Source organism: Chroicocephalus ridibundus, chromosome 6, assembly GCF_963924245.1.
Source record: "Chroicocephalus ridibundus chromosome 6, bChrRid1.1, whole genome shotgun sequence".
NCBI classification, from domain to species: domain Eukaryota; kingdom Metazoa; phylum Chordata; class Aves; order Charadriiformes; family Laridae; genus Chroicocephalus; species Chroicocephalus ridibundus.
Window position 1 is genome coordinate 47,471,787 of NC_086289.1, and position 11,219 is coordinate 47,483,005.

An 11,219-nucleotide genomic window follows, 5' to 3' on the forward strand; every position below is an offset into this window, starting at 1 on the left:
TCTGACTCTTTGATAGTCATGTGTTAGGAATAACCATGGAGTTTCTCCTAACGCAAAATATTCCCACAGCTAGGAGAAAATTAACCCTTGCCAAACCTCAAAAGAGAGAGTGGAGCCCATGTGTTCGCTGAGAGAGAAAAAAAAAAAATCATCATTAGGAGGAAGTTTACGCCAGCAGCAGGTCTACACAACGCTGCCAGCTATTATATGCCGGCATAATTCATTTGCATTTTAGATGGTATTGTCAGAGCAACTCCAGCACATCCATTGCGGAGGAGAATTATCCAGCCTGGCAAAATTAGCCATCTTTGTGCCTCTCTCCCTCGCCGTGGAGGGGAAGCGCCCTGCAGTCGCTCGGGCATGTGTGCTGGGGTTTTTTTCTCCTCCGCTCTCAACTAGCAGATGTCAGGCTGTTTGCTAGAAAGCAAACAAAATCCCCACAAAAAGCGCCGAGGTGGGACAGAGAGAGTTAAAGCGCGAGTATGACAGGGAAGCAAGTTTGCTGTGAATTGGGAAGCACAAACTATAGTAATCCCCACCCTGCTGAGTGGCTTCCCCAGAGGTCTGATACAGTGCCAAAGCCTCTTACGCATACTGAGACAAAGCTTATTTCAAGCCGAATTCAGCTCCTGAAGCCACCATACTGCTTCCTGACAGCCTCCAATTGCACTGCCTCTGTATTTGTGTTTCCTGCTGTTTATATTTACTTGTTCCCAGAGCCACAACAGCTACAAAAACAAATAGTTGCTGTTTGCAGGGCTCTGTATCAACACAGGTAAAGCGCTTCGCTTCCCTTTTAGTTTTACAAAGATTGTGCAAATAGGCTTTTAATACCTCAGAGAGATTAATTTGGTAATTATAAACCAGTTTAGGAACACATGCTAAACAATTGGTCATATAATCAGCATCCTTGTTTCAGAGTATTAGTGCGGCTGAGGCAAAAGGTTTTTAAACTATAAGGGCTCCACAAACACTCCCTCGATTATATCGTTATTATTTCCCCATTCCTCTGAGACACAAGCTTGAAATATTACTTTTTTGTTTGTCAAGTCCCTGTGGATACTTTCCGGATCCGTGCTCCTGTCTCTTTGGCCTCTGCACAGCTATTGTGGTGGTGTCTGATTTGGGTAATGGAGATCTTGCTTGATATACTTATTTAAAGGATCAGCTTAAGGAAGCCTAGGAGCCATCAATTCTCCTAATTAACTGCAGAGAAATGATTAATGCTAGAAGTATGGAATTGATCAGGAAAAAATTATAGTACATAGGATTTAATATGCGTTGTTCAATCAATATTTAAGACATTAAATATGATAAATCTGGTCCTGGGTAAAGTGTTCATAACTACCCAAGTGATTTATGCACCTCAGAAATTCCCACCACAAGACACCAGGGCTGTCAGGCTTCTAACTGGAGTCGGGCAGTGCTTTTCAGGTAGAAAAAGTTGCTGTTTCAAAATAAAAAACTCCTTGAGGGATGGATCCGTTTCAGCAGTGCTGCACTTTTTAAACCAAACAGAGCAGAAAAGTTTCAAAGCATTTTATTCTGGCCTTGTCTGTAAGGAACATTTTCATTTCAAAACAGTGCCATTTAAAATTCATTTTGTTTCGTGCACATTGATGTCATCTTAAATAATGCAGAAGTTTCATTTATCTGGATATTTAAAAAGATACAAATTATTTTGATGCAGGCCAGAAGATGGGCCTCCAAGCCTTTCCTTTCAGAAGCAGCCATGCCAAGCGTTCCCCTCTGCCGAAAAAGAAGCAAAGAAAAGCAAAGAAAAATATCAGGCAGGGGGCAATTACGCCTGTTGCCATCCCACCAATTCTCCTCTCTTGAAAACCGGACTCCAGCAGCAGTGCGGTCTAGAAAACTCCCAGAACCTCAAACATGTTGCTGATAATGCCTTTGCACCTCCTAAAATATCTGTCTGCTTCTCAATTTCTTGGCTGTCAACGGAAATGCAGCATGGCTGTAAGTGGAGAGCAGCTAACCTGCGCTCCCAGCTTTGGCGATTCCTACTTGTCACCTGCAACCACATCTGAAGAGCTTTGTGGTGTGGCAGCAAGAGGTGGATGCCCTTCCTGATGTACTGCAGTCGCTTTATCATGGTGCAAAAATACCTTGTTTGCATTTTCTGTGATGGCTGGCGTGGTCCACAGGGGCTCTGAGAGATGGGGACGGGGGCAGGCGGAGGGAGGGGACGAGCTAGCATGCCAGGGTGCAGCCCCAGATTAGGCACTGCTGGTAGAAGTTATCGGAGTTGTCCCGCCATCCTTCACTGTCTGTGACACTGTGGAAGCTGAGGCAAAAAATCCAGTGACACGGTGATGCCACTGACATTTAGATACATCTAGAAACCAGTACTTTTAGAGCTCAAGCATGCAGCATCAGCAAGGACAGCAGTTTGGGTTGTTTTTTTTACTTTTTATAATAGCTAGCCATACAAACCTTCCCCTCCCTCCTTTCTCTCAGTCCCTGAGGAAGAGAGTTATGGAAATAACCTCTCCTGAGACCATTTCCCAAGAACTCTGTGCCTTGGTCCACAAGAAATGCAATGCCGGATCCACCCACATCCGACAAGCAAGACATCCTGGAGCACGGTTTTCGGAGGGGATGTTGGAGAGACAGAAATGCCACTGCACTTATGTACAGAGCATGGATCCACACGCGGAGGGCGAACCTCCGTCCCCAGGGAAGCTGCTTGAACTTTGCCTGATCTCGGCTCCGCGCTTGCTTTTCCCTCAGGATTGCTCACCACCCAACACAGGGTGGGAAGATCTGCCAGAGATCAGCCTCCCTCCGGACAGTCGCGTGTAGTTCTGTGGTTCTCAGAGCCTGTCCATGACCTGCTCGCCCACTGCTGCAGCCTCAGCGTGGGCAGAGCATGCAGAGGGGCCACCAGGAAAGACCATCGCTTGGCTGCCTCTGGGATGGAGACACAACGGGCTGAGCCTTTGCCTCTGCCCAGGGCTGCTGCCCATGTACAGGACACAACAGGTAGAAGGGACCACAGTGGTGACTAAAGGCTTCAAAGACACGGCCCCCCCCCGCTAACTGGCATGGAGTAAAAATAAGGGAATCTGAGAAATGTTCCAGTCTCAGCCTGTAACTTGATGGACCTCCCCGGAGCTTGGGGGTGGCATGTATGTTGGCTGGTGGCATGAGCCACGGATGGATTTGAAGAAGAGAGGGCTTGAAAGAGGAAAGTGGCTGAGCGCACAAAGGGAAACTACAAACCGTCAGCTCACCTGAGCTCCTAGCTGGGGCACAGGATGATTGGAAATGGGTGGTGTGTTAGAGTGTACCACAAGCTAGACATTGCAGAGGGGGCAGCTGTATCATTAAACACTCAAAATCCATCTAAACTCCACGCTTAAAAAGCCTGAATACAGGCACTTAAGAGAGCAAGACTGTCTTCAAAAAACTACAGAATGAAGGCTCCCGGGGCTCACCAACGTCTCAGCAGCCAACACACTCCGAGCAGAAAGCCATCCATTAGGGACTGTTCTCCACCAGTGCGTCCCTGTCTCTGTGACCCCCACACGGTGGGAGAGGGGACGTCCAGAGGGGACGAGCGATGGCAGCGGGGTGCCACAGAGGCAGTGGTACGATGCATTTCAGTGGCCCCTGAAATCGAGGTGCTCAAGATTTGATTTTTCCATTGGATCCTCGGGCTTGTTATAATTTCAGGGATGAGACCAATTTAATTTTTATAGAGATGTGTAATCCGCCATTTCAACACACTAATTGAAATAGGCTGACATGCAGCTATGTGCCCTACGAGTCTTCCAAAGCACATATCTTGGCACTTTCCACTAGAGGCTAAACGACATGACTAGAAACCGTACCAGATCCTCTGTGTTTACAGGGCTCTGCTTCTACATTATTATTTTGATTGCTGGCTTTACCAACAAACATCCAAGCGGCGGAATGCACTTGGAGAAAATAATAGAAAGCAGAGCTGAAAAAGATTTTAAGAGGACAAAAATCGACTACACCTATGCTATTTTTGACAGATGTTTATTTAACTAGTTTTTAAAGTTCTTCAGCGGTGGAAATGCACACATTTTCCCCATGCAATCCGATCTGTTCTTTAATTATGACTTTTATAATAGCTAACCTAAATTTTTCTCGGAGTAATCTAAGTCTTCTTTCCAATTTCTTTCCAACTCATAGAAAGAGAGTTAAACAATTAATTTCTTTCCTCTCTGCAGCAACTTTTTATGTGTTTAAGACTGTTGTGCTCCCTTTTGTACGCTGTACAAAAGCCCCCATCCTTCTGACTTCCCTGTTGGCTTTTCTGACCACTTGGCTCAGGATTCTCTCCTTTGCTCCACGTCCTTTTTGGAAAGTGATGCCCAAAGCTTACCCATGCTGAGCAAGCCAGAAGGGCACATACACCTGTCTTCCAGGTTACGCTTATTTCAAAAGAAAAATCTCAGTAATACATTTTTCTTTTTCACAACATCCTTTTGTTGAAGGATGAGGTGCAGGTTGAAATCATCATAACTTCTCTATTTAATTTTCTTTAGAATAAAATATTTTGCTCTCCATTTGGCATTTCTGCAGCCAGCTTTTCCTCTGTATATGCAGTAAGTACCTTTTACTTTCTCTCCCCGATGAATAACATTTCCAATCTGATTTCCAGAAAGCAGAAACCTGCAGCTTTCCCAGGCTCATGTTCTTTCTGAATGTAAAGAGCATGATCAGTTCTTGCACCCAGGGCACTACTTGGCACTAATCAGTGAGACCAGGCCGCAGCGCAGGATCCTGCTTGCTGCAGATGTCCATTTGAACACTGCCTCACTGGTAACTCATCTCCAAGTATGGTTTTCCAACTGGGAAAACACCCGTCTTGAGAAGTTTCATTAAGACCATGTTTCCTTAGCTTTGCTTAGGAGCATATCAAGAGAGTTATGAAGAGAGGGAGAGGTTAAACAGGGTCTGAGGTATTTATAACTTTTCCTAAAAGGCATTTAATGACTCTTGATGAGGCACGTGTGAATAGTGAAACAGTTTCAGAAGTCTTACTTGAAGCCAAGTTATCTGACCATGTTACTAGACCAGTACAGCTACTAAGAATATCCAAGTGACTCCAAGTGACATGAAAGTACAGTCTGTACAGATCATACAGAGCCTATTGCAGGCATGAAAACAAATGCAATGAGGTGGGCCGGAGATGTCGTCTGTCTAAAGCACGGAGGGACAGAAAACTAGAGATCATACAGCAGGACTTGCATGGTTGCATGACACTCAGAACTTGCATGGTTCTGTTCCAGCTTTTCTCTTATTATTAATCTTGCAAACTCGAACTTTATGTTTCAGGATGTGAACTTGTCACAGACATTGTGACATAAATCTTTACGTGGTTTCCAACGCCACGTTCCTCCTATTTCTATCCCACCTTCAAGTGAAACCCATGGCAGACTAAATTACAAGCCAAAGTTATTAATAATCTTCAAGGTATTTTTACAGAGAATTGGCATTTGATTGGAGATTCACAACACAACTACTAAAAGCATGGATAGATTCATAACCTTTGATTAACATTGAGGTATATATTTTTTAAAAGGAAACTATCTGTCCATCCCTCTGGTTAACTACAAGAGAAGACAAAATTTCCATTAGGACAATTATAAATTACACCTCTTAGAAAGCCAATACTTGACAAACCATTAAGCCTATGTTTAAAGAGTAGAATCACAGAGATATAAATGAAGAGGTATACATTGGGAAATAAATTAGAGTTCAGTAATTAATGTGAATTGTAAAATCTTGTTTTACTCAATGAGAGCAATTATCATTAAAAATTTTGATTATTCACATTTAAAATACTAGCAATCTAACAGGCCTTTAAAACATCTATTTTGGTTGCTAGTTTAATTATCTTTTCAGCTGATATAGTCATTCATTTCACAAATTAAAAAAGAGTTGATCCCCAGCCAACAAATTTCAGTTCATTGCTCAAGCTACCAACTTCACAAAATTCAGATATGGGATCCCAGTTTCACCTAGTGTCTTTCTGAGGAGCCAGCCTTTATATATGGACTTTAGGTCCTTATGTTAATTTGATTTCTGTAGGATCAGGCTACACGGTACTCCCATTCAGGCTGAAAGCCATGCTAGGAGAATTGCTTTAAGTCACAGAGAGAAAATGAAGATAAGAATCCACCTCAGCTCATTGCTCAGGACATCACCTATATCCTTCCAGTTCCTGATTCATTTTCTTGGCGTTTCAAGAGAAGAAAATATTCTTTCTCTTCAGAAAGAATCAATATGACACTTGTTCCTATTTTCCAGCTTTTTATCATACAACTTTTTTGTCTTCCCTTCTGTTTTGATCCACCCTTCCACGATGACCTCATTTACCTTGTTTTCTCAGAGGCACGACAACACCTTGCCTCAAGTTCCTCCGTATTTTCAGAATGACACCCTTTTTTCCCAAAATTGATCTGATATTAAGTGCAAGATATTATTGGTTATACCTTGTCAATTTGATATATGCTAGTACGTGAAAAAGGGTCTCTATGAATTCACAGAAAATGAGAGCAAGTAAAACACTATCTACATAATAGCTCCATGAATGGAAATAAAGGCCTTATTTTACCATAATGGTCCTTTAACCCCACTTTCATCCATGATTTTAATTTCATTTGAGTTCTTCAATATATCTTGCATTCCTACACGTCTCTCACACTGTCAAGAAAGCCTTCTTTGCAAAGAGAAGTGCATGCCTGAAACGTTCTTTCCCCCCACTGGGGATCCACCAAAGTACATTCATTACCTTAAATTAAAAGGAAACACTCAAAAATAATGTATTCAGGGACGTGTCTGCAGCAATCCAGGGTGGCAGATCGATTTGAACCCGAATGTGCAATATTTCTATACGGGAAAGGTGCTACGGCCCAGTGGAGCAAGCAGAGTGCTAGAAGCATGAGGCACGTTACGTGTCAGCTACGCGCGGAGCTCACGTTTGTGTCAACAGGAGCTACTTGCATGGAGGGGTCTGCGTAACCTGAACCAGGACTTACCAGCTCTCTCCTCGGCCTCCCGCCGCAGAGGGCACGGCAGCCTGCACGCCAGAGCGGGCAGGGAGGGGGGAGAAGGGGAAAAGGAGAGATATTCAGACCGCCTGAAATGGGAGGAATTAATAAATACCTATCTACTAGCCACAGATACCGTGCGATTTACTGAAATAAACGTCGCTGGCTTTCCTGAAAAAAACACAGAGCCAGATGAACGTGAAATGCCAGTAGAATAAAAGCTTCTGGGAGCTGAAGTGAAAGGCATGATAGGGTCAAAAGCAGAGTGAGCGACACCAAAAATTTCTTTTTAATTCCAGCAGTTTGCATTTTTGGACTCAGTACTTCATTTCTCCTATCTGAGCGTTTCAGCTGGGAGGGACACCGCAGCGAGCCATCAAGCGAGGATCAAAACACCTGGCTGCACGGGGGGGCATGCGCCATTGCAACCCACACCCCAAATGAAAATAGGGTTCCCTGCTCAAAGAAAGTCCAATTGTCCTACAGTCTGTTGCATTAATAGCATAAACAAATGTCCACAACAGCCGTCTCTCTTCTGCTTTGAAAGAAATAAGGACAGACCTTTAACGAAGCTTCTAGGGAGAGAGACAAGGAGGGCAGAGCAGCTTCCCTCTCCCTCCTCTGACTGATGTCACCGTTCCTGTGGCCAAAACATGTTTGTTGCTAAGCAACTATGTATATATTACACTCTTCTGCTTCCATTTGGGATTTAACATATGCATTTTCACTTTCATCTCTGATGCATAGTTACATTTGTTTGCACGGGGTGCCAGAGTGAATGGAAGCTGTCCAGTATGGGATATGCATAAGAACTGAAAGGCGCACACGGTGATTTACCAATGTGCATCATTGTTTCGCAGCACCGTTCAATGGGAAACCTACTGAGTGCCATTCACCAGCGGCTGGGCCAATTTTTTCATTCAGGGTTGATGCTGGTTGCTATATAGCGGCTATTGGTTCAAGAAGTGCAGCGGTTCTCAGATGTCACGAAGTTACATAGTGTGCGGATAGTCTGACTGGTAATTATTGCAGATGGATTCTTTCTACGATGATAAAAGAGGTCCGTCCTTTCATCTGGAGTTTTGCGTTTTATGCATAAATCCACTTTTTCCTACACCTCTCCCACTTACTTGGCAGGCAATGAAAAAAATCACCTTTTCCTTTTGAATTGCATGCAGATGACCCAAATCAGTGGCACGCATCGCTCACATTTTTCTATGAATCAAATCTAAAAAGAAATGAAGAGAGGGTAAGGAGAAAAAGAAGGCAGGATGTGAGAGTTCATTTATATTATAAACACTCTGTGACAAAAAAAAAAAAAAATCAGTTTTAAAAACCACATGTCTATTACCCTGTAATGAAATTATAAGAGAATGCTATTAGTCATGTCTGTACGTTTATTCACATTGTGAGTTCAATAATTAAATTAGAAGATCTGACATGGAGTTTACCAAACAAAAATCCACGCTATAACAAAAAAGAAAAAGAACAGGATATTGCTAGCTTCCTTTCGGGTTTAGTATTGTCTCTATTAATAAGCATTAAAGAATAAAACACTGGAGGAATTCTTGCAGTCTAGATGATTTGGGTTTTGTTATGCTTTTCAGTTTAGCTTAATTTCCCACTGGAAGCTTCTCTCTAAGTGCAGGCCCAGGATTATCATCACATAAGGAGGAAAAAAAGAAAAAAGGAAAAAAAGAAAAATCTTAAGCTCAGTTTGCTAGTGACTTTTTCCTACTTTCTCCTCCCTGGAAGCCCGGGCAGGAGAGGGAGCGCAGAAAGGAGGCAAGGCAACCTTTACACCAGCCACAGTTGTTACATGACTTTGAGGGAAAACTGAAGGTTTTTTCTTTCCCCTGAAGCTCAAGAAAAATGAGCTTATAAAAAGGAATATTGTATGAAAGCAACTTGTTTGCCCATTCTCGTATGCATTGATTCAGGGCTATTGCAGTTGAAAGAAAAACTTCGCTCTGGGTGTGCATCGGTACAATGAGTTAGGGTATAGTAGCTCTCTCCCGTGGCCTCCTCTTCCACAGAAGACAGATAATGATAATTCAGTCAGTGTTATTTTATGTGCTGGCCCCTTTCGCTCTGTGAATTTTCTGCATCCCGACTCCGTGCCGGGCCTCCGGCTGGAGCAGCGATGGCAAATCCATGCCATGGGGGAGTGCCTGTTATGCTGCTGGCAAGGAGAATACAGGCTGTACTGTAAGCAAGAATCAGCCCCGGCAGTTAAAAAATAAAATGTCCTTTGTAACGGTGATAATTTAAAAACAAGCAACTGCCCTACACCTTTAAACTGTCCCCAGTTAGGAACCAGCTGCTGTTTGAAAGCTGCCTTCACGCAGGACTCGATGCATTTAGCACTTTCCCACTAGTCTCGGTGCCACATGCGCAGCTCCTCAGGTAACGGAATTTGTGGCACGCAGAGGTTCGCCCGCAGCTACAGCTCGCACAAACTTATGGAGAGCCACGGAAATGCCCGTGCTCGCCCCTGCTGCCGCGTGCATGCGCTCTCCAAAATCTGAAATTCACTGCACAGCCGAAGGACTGACAGCAGCTTCTACATTTAACTTTTGATCTCTGGATATTTTGCCATCCTTCAAACAAGCACTGCTTTCCTAATTCACATTCCTGTTGCATTTGAGTCTGCCCAATATTAAAAGAGAGTGTGGCTTAGAGGATGGTTTATGATAATATGTACATCTGTATTTCTGCCACAATCTCTGAGAGGATGATCAGGAGTCCATTTAATAAAATAAAATATATTCTTGATCTCACAAAATATTTTATATTCTTGAATTTTCTTTAAAACCTGACAGACAAGAAGCAGCTTAAGCCCGTGTTATCTTTTAGCCAGCTGAGCAGTGTCTTAGAAAGCAAATTAAGTTGGTATCCACAGTGACGTGACCAGGTCACAAGAACAGCATCTTCGGTCAGCAGCTGAAGCAGCTACGCTGGGGTGATTCTAGAGACACATCAAAAACTACCAGCCACGTTTGGTGAGCATACCTCTCTCTCCTCCAAATTAACGTGTCACCTACTAATGAAATATAACAGTAATATTTAGAACACTGGTAGAAAGTACTTTTTCTTCGACTTCAGAAGTCAGCCTGAAATGCTCAGCTGAAGAGGTGATTTTTCATTGTTTTCCCCCAGAGTCTGCATTTGGAGAATATTATGAAAGCTGAAGCTAACACAGATGCACACATTCCAGGGATTCATGCAAAGTCCTGCCACTGCAAGTCCAACTGAGGCGATGAACCTTTGTGGACCTTCCAGGAAGCTTGTGAATTTTGTTGCCAAGTTTGAGCAGCTCTAAAATATATAAGGAAATGAGATCCCATGGTATTTATCCAAATTCCCATGTCAGACATAAATGACTACCTTTGTCTACTGTTCAACAAAAAAACAAACTTGCATGAATCTTTCCCAAATGTAAAAGTGGTTATACCATTATAGTGCTAAATCTGGCAAACGGTACATGCAGTACACGTATTGAGACCGGTTTGGGGGTTTGGAGAGGGCGGGGGTGGGGGGGTGTTGCTGTTATACCGCATTTTTAAATTGTTTTAACTGCTGTTACCTTCTTTTTAATATATACATCGCTGAGATACAGCCACATAAAATCAGTAATCACATACTACTCTAATACTAGTTGTAACTCAGTGGATATGCAGAATAGAATGCTTTTTGTTGCTTGTGTTTAACTTAAAAAAAAAATTCTTACAATTCATCCTGCCTTTAGGAAAATATTCATGAAGCAAAACTGGCAATAGAAAAATAATTATTTGAAAAGCATTATATGAGGTGAGTTGTTGCTTCCCTACTGGATGCCAGTTTAAATTGAGCTAATTTGTTTTACCAGTAGCTTAAGAAAACCCCAGCACAGCAGCATGACAATTATATCCAGGTGCAAGGACTTAATTCAACAAATTCTAGGTGGATCCTTCCAGTCGGCTCAGTGGGCCCCATCCTCAGCTGTGGCTAAGAACAGATGCCCTTGAAAAAAAAAACTCTGTAATCATGATCCGTTCAGTCCTTGAACAGTGAAGCTGAAATGTATCCAGAAAAAAAAAAATATAAATGATATTTCTATGTCCAGAGTATCAATTGAAGCATGATTGAGAAACAGGAATGTTTGAGGTGCGACATAAATCTGAGTAAACACTT